At 52.9% G+C, this 9988-nt stretch overlaps 1 protein-coding gene across 1 annotated transcript in view; it reads right to left on the reverse strand.

The window, feature by feature from the left end:
* The window catches only part of LOC116080140 (keratin, type II cytoskeletal 80), a 92245-nt gene that overhangs the window by 22789 nt on the left and 59468 nt on the right, over window positions 1–9988 (reverse strand). The window lies entirely within an intron of this gene.

Here is a 9988-nt window from a genome sequence, read left to right on the forward strand (position 1 = left end):
ACCGGAAGGCTGACGTATCTGGGCTCGCATACTTCTGGAAAAGATGAGGCAAGTGTAGCCTTGAGCTCCAAGGGTAAGATGACTGCCCTGGGCGCCGTGCCAGGCTGGCGTTGGAAAACAGCCCCTTTATTATTTATCTCCATCTGGCAGTGTCCCCCGCTAATTTCCCCTTCCCTCTTGCCTTCTCTCCTTTACTGAGGACCAGCACAGTGTATCCCACTGACTCAAGGCCTGCAGGAAGCACATGACCAAGGCCAAGAGCTTTTGGTTTTGGAAACGTGACATTGGGTTGCGTGCGGAGTCAACTTGGTTGTTCCCACTAGTAGCAAATCTCAGCTATGTGGCTGGATTTTACCCTCATCTGAGAAATGGACTGAAGGTTTTAGTCACAAGCAGAGCAAAGGACCTACTCCAAGCAGTTAGCCTGGGTTCAGACCCCCACCCCAACCTCCCAGGGGCCAAGATCATCTCTGATTGGCTGCAGTTCTGTTTCCAGGTGTCGAGCTCATTGCCCTGTCTTCTCCCCCCGCTCTTCATCTCATTCCTCCTCGATAGCTACCCGTACAGCTTCTACCTTTTTCATGGGAAGTCTGGTGTGGAAACAGGGTCAAGCTGCCCAAGGAACTTCCAGAAACTACAGAGGCTCTCAGCCCAGACTCAGCCAGGGCCTGCTCCCCCTTGTCCAGGAATGGCCTCCTCTTACCCACCCTGCTAGGTCCAGCATAAACGCCTTGAGCACAGAGAAAAGTGTGTCTGTAAAAACCAAGAGGACTCAGCCCCTGAGGGGACTGAGGCGGTTTCAAATCTTAACCAGGCACGCTGGCTGAGCCACATGACCTCCACCTGCCTGGGGTCCAGGCCTGGTTCCCACTTGTGGGCACAGAACTCTGCATCAGGAGACCATCCTGATCCTGGATTCCAGGATCTGCCGTGGGTGACTGGGTCCCCAGGACAATGTATGCCCTACTTCTGCCGGCATGCTATCTATGTACCCCACTCAGCAGCCCGGTGTGTCTGGTATGGCCGCCCCAGCCTCCCACCGTCTTCTCCTGTCCTGGTATCTGAATGGCATGTGGTCAGATCTAGTGGCATACCTTCCTGGTCAGCCTGGAGTGCTCTGAGGGGGCAGCCGGTGGTATCTGCACGCGGTACAGCCTGAATGCTCTCTTATTCCTCACCACAGCCTCCATTTAAGGTACATGCAGAATTCACGGACCTCAGTACAGAGGGTGGGGTGATGTGCCTGGTCTTAGAGCACTGGTTGTCCGTGGTGACTTTGGAAGCCCTGGGAAGGGCGGGGGACCAAGAACCAAGCTGGTTTTGTCTCCTTATTGTTGGCTTTGGTCAGGTCAGCTCCTCTTAATGCTCAGTTCAGCCTGTCACATCCTTCTGATTTTGACAGGTTCTTGGTAAACCACAGTCAGTTGTTCCTCCCTCTCAGCTGGCATGGAGGTGCTTGTCTCTGGGGGTTTTCCTTGGGGGTACTCTCAGCTCCCTAGAAGAGTGGTGGACATGATGGCTATGGGGTGGGACATGGGAGCTAGCTGGTGCCTCCTCTCAGCTCTGCGCTCTCTTTGGGGTGCTATCTGTAGAGGTGTCTTTGACTGCCACAACTGTGACTATCAAACAGGAACAGCAGAAAAAAAGCCCCAAATAAACAAATTCTACAGCTCTGCCCCACCTACTCTTTGGTCCTCCCCAAGTGAATCTTCCCATGACCCCTGTCCTCCACTGGCTCTCTTCCTCTCTCCTTGGCACCTTTGTGACCCGTTTGAACAGGTTGTCTTTGACCAGAGGCTTTCCCTCCCAGCCTGGGAGAGCATCTACTTTGCTGAGCTCAGATAGGACCCTCTTCAGGCCTTGTGAGGAGCCAGGGCCCCAGGGACTGAGTGCCTATCAAATCGAAGTCTGTGGTAGTAAGGGCAGGAGATGGGGGATATTGAGTTTCACTGGAGACTGCGCAGGTCCTTCCTGCATATGCTCCAGGCATGTGTGGATTTGGGCAGTGCAGCTGGCAAGGATATGAGGATCTTTATAGCTGTCTGGGACTCTGGTGATGTCCTTTATCACTCCCAGTGACCTCTGACCTGTCTCCTTTACCCTTATCTGCTTCCCTTCCATGATTTCTTGTTGTTCTCTCTGGTCCTTGACCTGTCCTTCATGGTTAGGGAGGAGAGGCGTCTGGCTGGATGGTCTTATAGGAATGGCATTCATGTCTATGTCATAGTTTCAGTGTCTCTTCTCCGTCTTGCTCTCTTTGGGACGGCCCAAGGCAGGCCCATGCCCTGGCAACCTCTCCCTGCCAGAGAGTGGAAAGTGCTTGCTGCATGAACATTGGTAGGAGTACTGGCGAACCTTTGAGTCAGCATCAGGGAGTCAGGAGAACATGGGGAGAAAGACTTGTCTCAGAGCTGCTTCAGGGCAAGATGGGAAGGAAGGCTTCCACAGACCTGCTCAAGTTCTGTCTTCATCTTGGCTCCTTTCGAATGTATTCCTGTCTCTGACAGAGGACACTGCCTGCTCGGTGCCTATTCCCTTTCTCGGGGTGTTCCCTGGAAGCAGGGCGAAGCCGAGGCTGTAGGGAAGGCAGTGATGGGGGAGTATGGCTCGCTAGCCTCTGAGCACCTGTAGCTGTGGAATTTAAGGATTCCAGAGTGGGAAATGGGGAGCCAAGGGTGGCTTTGGAAAGGCTGCAGGGTATAGCAAGGGTGGAGAGATGAAGCCCTTTCTGTGTGCCGGGCAAGCTCTCTACACCCCTTGGCAGAGGCACCAGACTGGGTAAGGAGGTCTGAGATACCTTCCGGGAGGGGCCCAAGGCTGGAGGAAGAGGAAGAGTTGTGGGGGTGGAGCAGAGGAAGGGTGATCCAAGTACAAGCTGGGCGGTGCAGATCTGTGTGGGATGGTGACCGTGGTGACAGGAGTTGGCATCACTAGAGTGTCACAGGTTCTGTGGAGCTCTGAGGAATCCTGACTTCCCAGGAATCTAAGCATTTCACGACTGGGCCAAAGTCCTTCTTCGGTGGCTGCCTTCGTACTCCCTCCAATTCCCAGCTCCTCACAGTTTCTTTCCTGTGACAGTCCACCTTCTGTAGCCACACCTGAACAGTGGTGTGCAGCCACACCACGTTCGGTGTGGGACATCTCAGACATGAAACACTGACATCACGAGGCTTGACTAGACAGTGTTCAGAGCCTCTGAGATGAGTCAAGGTGCTGCTGATCCCTGGAGGCTACATCCTAGTTGAAGACAGGCTATGAGGATATCGAGACAGGCTATGGGTGGGTGTTATGGGTGCCCTTGGCTCAGAGTTGGGACATCTGACTTCTTGCCTGATTCTCTGCTGCTTAGCAGCTGTGTGATTTAGTCAAATGCCCGGTCTCTCTAGATTCATAACATTTGGCTATGCTAAACACTTGATTTTTAAAAAAAATTTTTGTCATAGTTTGTTTCAACAAGGGCTCCCTAACCAGTTGTCATTGACCCCTGCTCTGCCAGGTTCTCAGCCTGCAGTGTGAACCAGGCCCTTAGCCAGGAAACCCTGGGAAGGGCGGGCATGCCCGGCTGTGTAATGAGGGCAGACCTTAAGGGCTGGGGAGGCCGCAAGGCTAATTGCGCTTTCCCGTCCTCAGCCCAATTTGTAGTTATTTATTGTTGGCTGTTGACATGTTTGTGTCTGCCTTTCAGCTGAGTTCTGTGAATGTCGGGGTGGGTGAGGGCTCAATTCCTTGGATTCCACACTTCTTCCCATAGAATCTGGCACACAGTAGGTCTTGGCTCTAGCCATTTCTAAGTAAAAGGTCATCTTGTACACAGGGCGTTTGTTCTGCCTACTGGGACAGAGGACTTATCACCAAGAGTCGTGGAACATCTCGGAGTCACAGACCCTGAGTGGTCTGTGCAGGAGTCTCTGTGTGGATGTAGATGGTAAGAGAGTGGCCTGTAGGCCCTGGCTTTGCAGGATCCAGAGGTCTGCTTGCCTGGGCGTCCTGGAGGCTCATGAAGATCACAAGCAGCCGACTCCCAGAGGCCTATGTTATACTGAGTCCTAAATATACTATTCATTGTATTTCTCATCCAGTATCTGGAGGCCCTGATATCTTCCTGCCATCACTGAAATCTTGGTGGTTGGCTGAGTGTGGTAGCTCATGCCTTTAATCCTGGCATTCGGGAGGATCTCTGTGAGTCTGAGGCCAGCCAGGGCTACATAGCAAGTTCCAGGCCAACTAAGGTTACATAGTAGCACCCTGACTCAATAAATAAGAGACAAATTAAAAGAAAAACAAAAAGCTCTGTGTTGAGATTGGGAAGGAGTCCTTGCAAGCTTCCTCAGGTGACTGTAAGCCTCAGTGGGTCTAGAGTATAGAGGAACATGTATTTGGGGCAGAGCAGGAACGACTCAGAGGTGCCAGATCTTTCCTTTTGCAGATAGGACCCAGCATGGAATATTTACCTTTCCCTGGTCCAAGCTTCAGCTGCCCAGCCCTCCCTTGGGAAAACCAGCCTGTGGCCAGTTCTTCAGGTGCTGGGCTCATGCCAGAGGCCTCTTGGCATAGTTGTCAGGCCTGCCTCTGGGTGGAGAGGAGCAGGAAGAAGGATTGCACAAGGGGAAACTGGCAGAGGGCCCCTGCTTCCGCTTGCTGTTGATGCCTTCGGGGGAGGGATGAGGGGCTGCAGGGCAGCTTAGCTCCCCAACAGCATCCTTTCATCTGCCTGCCAGTCAGGAGGAAATGACAGTCTGAGAAACAGTGTCCCCTGTGTCCACCCTGCGTGCCACCCACTATGCCCATCTCACAGCTCCAGGATGGCTCCTGCAGGTCTCAGACACACATGTACTCAGAGCTCGCTCCTTCCTGCCTCCTTAGAACCTCTGAGCTGACCTTCAGCTTGTTCCATCTGTTTCTTCTTGCAGGGAGTCTTCTCTGAGACTCCCTTACAGCAGGGGTGTTTCTTCGGTCATGGTTCTGTAGCCACAGGTACAGTGAGTGAGCAGTTTGTTGGTTGATATCAGTTTCTATGACTCAAGCAATGGTCTCTTCCTTCCATCTCTGAGGACCCCACTTCCCTCCCCCCAAGCACTCCTGGAATCTGGACCATCAGAGAAAGCATCAATCCTGCCTTCCCCTGCTCTTTGGTCATCCACTCAGGAAATCGTTTCGAGATTCCCTCCTTGGTGCAAGCCCTGTGCCAAGCAGTGTGACAAGGCAAGTCAGGCAGAGTTTGTGCCTGGAGATGCATCTTCTAACCCCAGGAGTGAGCATACTGCTTGGCTTTCAAGATCAAGACTTTCTGAGTTCCAGGATCCCTTTCTACCTAGCCTCAGCTTCCAGACACCCCTGGCTGGCTGGTTCTAAGTTTCCTTTCTCTTCCCCGCCCCCTTCCCAGCACACAGCTGTTCAGGAGCAGTCCTTCTCCCTGGGGCTGCTTTTAGAGAGGAACAAAGAGTCATTGGGAGGTGGATAGCTGACAAAGGAGACTGGGGGAGTGGTGGGGCATGTTGGAGATGCTTATTTGTAAGCCCAAGCTCTAGAGGCTGCCTTTATCTGGCCTGATAATAGACCGAAACCATGCTCGCTCCCTGTGGAGAGATCTGTGCACCTGCCAGGTGGCAGCAGCCTACAATGACACTAGGCTCTGCTCCAGCTGAGGAGCTGGCCAGATCTGGTAAAGAGCAGCCAGGCAGGGAGCCACTAGGCTCCAGGTGGCTCATACCCAGGTCATGGTCCTCAGTGGCCATGTAGGAGACTTGCAGAGATCTGGAACCTGAAGCTTCAACTCCAGTTCTTGGGCCTCTGTGTTCCGGGAATTGACATGGCTACGGAGCTTCATGGCCCGCCCTCAAGCATTTATGGTGCCTGCTTTGCAGTGCCCTGCTGCTGCTAGGCATCTATATGGCCTCCTCTCCATCCCCCAGTGTCTCCCCATTGACATCTGTTGGGGATCCCCTGATACAGGGAAATGTTCCCACATTCCCACATACCACAGTAGCTGGTATGTAAAATGCTAGCCTGCTCATGGCCTGTTCACTGTGTCCCAGGGAGAAGGTAGGAGTCCTTCCTTGTGTCCCACAGTTCATATGCCAGTGTTCAGTCATGCTGCCACATCCAGGCAGGCCCAGAGCTACTGCACCCTACTTTGTAGAGGATTGGGATTTGCACCCAGATCTTTTGCCTCCCACTCCTGCTCCCCCTCATGTTTAGGGGCCCAGCCCCTCAGTTAACTTCTGAGTTTCTGGAGGGAGTTGGGAGATAAGATATGAACTTGGCATAGACTAAGGAGAGGTGCTGAAGGGTCCTGAGATGATGCAAGCAAGAGGGCATGGCCGATGGGTGCAGCCGAGCTTCAGAAATGTCCTGTAAGACTGGGCAGCAGGAATCTGATGACCTCAGCTCTTCTCTGAGGTGCCTTCGGCTGTGTTCAGAAAGGACAAACAGCACCCGTAAGGCCGGAATCTAATGACTGTTTGCAGTGGGCTAGTCTTCCACTGTTTTTTTTTTTGGGTCGGGCTATCTCTCTGCAGTCTGTATATACTCATGTAATAGTAGCCCAGGCTGGGCTCCCTACCCACCTACCGGCCCCAGGGCCCTGCAAACTGATGGTAACAGATGAGGGGAGGACTACTGTAACTCACAGGAGCAGCATGCAGCACTGCCACAGATTTCTGCAGTGTGTGCAGCCTCACAGGGAACAGTCCTAGAGACACACACACTCCCTCACAGTCTTCACTGTCCAGGCCTGCATGGGACCTTCTAGTCCCTGAGGGCCCTTACCTCCTCTGTCTGTCAACGATGGCCCCTTCCAGGCTTAGGGAGCTAACACTGAAGGTGGCCTGCGTGTGAGGCTCACAGGTTTTCCACATCCTCTTGACCATCTACAGGGTGGGTACTCTTTTCCCTTAGCCATTGGAGATGCCAGGGTGCTGCATCTCAAACCACTTTCCCAAGGCTAGCCAACCTGGAGATGGAATTATGGTAACCCCACTCCTTACCCTATCTAGTGAGTTGGGGAGGCGAGCCTGGCTTATCTGGGTGGACCCAGGGTCATTTCCTGAGCCCTTTAAATGCAGATGCAGTGAAGGTCTGGCTCTTGAAGCTGGAGGAAGCTAGGGACTGTGGCTGGCAAACACTTCTGCAGGGTCACGAAAAAGCCTAGCTAGCTGACATCCTGGCTCTTTAGTCCACTGAGATCCATTTTAGACTCCTGATTTTCAGGGCTGTAGAAATGAATAAAATTTGTGTAAAATAACAGATACAACACATGTAAAACCATGAATTTCATGACAATTTTTATAGCAGCATCAGGAAATGAGCATCCCAGATCGTGTAAGCAACACAGGAAGAAACTGACCCTGGATTTGGTCAGATAAGCTCTGCCTAGTCGTCTGTCTGTCCTCCCTGAAGTCCACAGTGGATGGAGAAGTGCCATGAGAGAAGAGGACAAGGAATGGGCCACACACTGGGGAGACCTCCCGCTCCCCTGAGCCAGTCCCTTGCCATGGTCTTTTCAGGGTCTGGAGGCCCTGAAAACCTGGCCCTGGTGGCCCATTTTGATTTCACAAGTGTTTTAGCGGGTAAGGGTAGGAGCTGGCCTTCAGGCTTCAGTGTGGAGGGCTGTGTCTTCCTTGGCTTGGCGTCTAAGCTATTTGTAGTAGAGATAGTAGGAATGGGGGCATGTGGGAACTTCCCCTTTGATGTATGTGTGTGTGTGTGTGTGTGTGTGTGTGTGTGTGTGTGTATCTCAGGGCAAGAGGATGCCTCTGTGCTAGGGTGCCTGGTTGTGGGAGGACCTTAGGGCCCCTCTAGTGACACAGGAATCTTCAGACCCTGGAGACCTCTTAGACAAAGTGTCTAGTTAGCTCAAGTGTGGGAGTGCATATATAGCTCAAGTGTGGGAGTGCATATATATCTTTTAGTCACAGGCCATCATGTGTGTGACCATGTGAGTATACCTACCCACGCTCCTCGTGTGTGAAAAAGTACATGCCTGAGCGTGCAAACACCATTTCCCACACTCCCTTGGGAACATGTGTCTCACATACCTGTGTTCACATGTGGATGTGAATGTGTTCTCTCCCCTGTGTGAAAACGAGTGTGGGTGCCTAGCTTGACTTCTGGATGTATGTCTGCTCATGTTCCCTCCTGGGTAGACACATCTCTGCATCTCCGTGTGTGAACGTGCAAGTGTCTGCTGATACCCTGTAATGGGAGTGTGTGTGACCATCTGTGCATGTGGACGTAAGACATGTGTTTGAATATGTAGAGATACAAGTGTGTCTTTACGCCCCTGAGTGGACGTGAGGGTGGGAGTGTCTCCACTCACACTTCTGCTTGTGAGTCCTTGAGTGAGTGCGCACTGCTCTTTGTGTGTGCCTGTGTGCATTTGTGTGTGTAGGCTCCCTGGACCCAGGGCTATCCCCTCCCCCCCATAGCATTGCCTCACCCCGTGACACAGCCACTAATGACTATTTGCTATTGTCTGTACACGGTGGCATCATCTGCTCTAATGACAGTCTCCCTGCCTAATGACCTGGCTCCTGCCCCATTATTTGGCAGCCATAGGGCCACTGGCCTGGTGGCTAGGGAGATGTTGACGAGCTCCACACATTTCCTGCTGGGTGTCTGTGGGGGTGGGGGTAGCACCAATTCCACCCCCTCCCATAGCCCTTAGGGTGCTCGTGTGGGCCAGGATTTCAGCTGGCAGGTAGCATTCCTAGGCAGAAAGCCCCAGGTGTGCGCTCTGCCTTCTCCCTGGGCAGGGCTGGGTGTCTGCTGCTGAGCTGACGATACTCTTCATTGCCCCTCCTGACAAGTTGCCCTGGACCCTAGCAGGTGACCTGATCTCCTTCAGTTACCATAGACAGTGTCTGCCAACACGGGCTGAGGTGTTCCTTCTGAGAAGGCCGCTCTGAGCCCAAAATGCTCTGGTCTGGGACAGCCTCTGAAGGGCAAGGGAGTGTGGAACTGCCAGGGAGTTCTTGAGGCCCTGGGCAAGTTCCCTTGTAAGACGGCCACTCACCTTTCTCGTCATATCTTTGTTCGGACTGAAATTGTGTTAAAATGGCCTCTGGATTCTGAAGGGGGAAGCAGGAGAGTTCCTGTTCTTGCTTGCTGCCCCTTCGGTGAACTTATAGCCTCTTCTTGTTTGTATTCTCTCGGCTTGGAACCGATTCCATCTTCTTCATGTCCCTTCCTACAGCTTTGCTTCCTCCACTTGAAGTTTACTAGGATGGGCGGGGAGCCCAGAACCATGCCTTGTGCTCATAGAGATTCACTAAAAGTTTTCCCAGTTCGGGAGATGCACACCTGGCTGTCGATGTGGGTCCTGAAGTGAGTGACAAACTCATCCTTCATTTTTACAAAGCCTCCTTAGGTCTTAACTCACTGTGAAGGGCCTATGGTGCTCCAGCTACTGGGAGGAGGGAGACTGTGTGAGAGGCTGGCCCAGAGAGAGGGATAGCCAGGGTGACTGGCCTTGTCTCTCCACCTACGAGACCTTATAAGTAAGGGAGGGAGGAAGGCGCCTGTGCAATGTGCCAGCTCTCTCACCTGCTTTCTCGGGGTCCCTCTCCTGGTGGGAGCATTCACTCCCTGTCCTGGTGGGAGCACTCACTCCCTGTCCTGGTGGGAGCACTCAGTCCCTTGAGCTGAACCTTGCTCACATTACCTGCAACAGGATTTCTCAGATGTTTGTTTGTGACTCACTGGAGGGTCACGAGGATTGAGAGCTGATAATGCATTACAAAGCAGTTTCATGACAACTCGTATGTGCTGGCCTCTATGTAAAGTATATTCTGTACTTTGGGCTGACACAAAATAACCCATGACAGATAATCTGCCCTTGGAGGGCAGGACCGGGATGGCAGGGACTTTCCCCCAGAACCTCTGGGAAGCCTGTACTCTGTATTCTGTCCTGGTGTGGCACCTCCAGCAAAGGCTCACCCCTTCCTCCCCCATCCAGCAAAGGCTCACCCCTTCCTCCCCCATCCAGCAA

This window comes from Mastomys coucha, unplaced genomic scaffold (assembly GCF_008632895.1).
Source record: "Mastomys coucha isolate ucsf_1 unplaced genomic scaffold, UCSF_Mcou_1 pScaffold11, whole genome shotgun sequence".
In the NCBI taxonomy this organism is placed as follows: domain Eukaryota; kingdom Metazoa; phylum Chordata; class Mammalia; order Rodentia; family Muridae; genus Mastomys; species Mastomys coucha.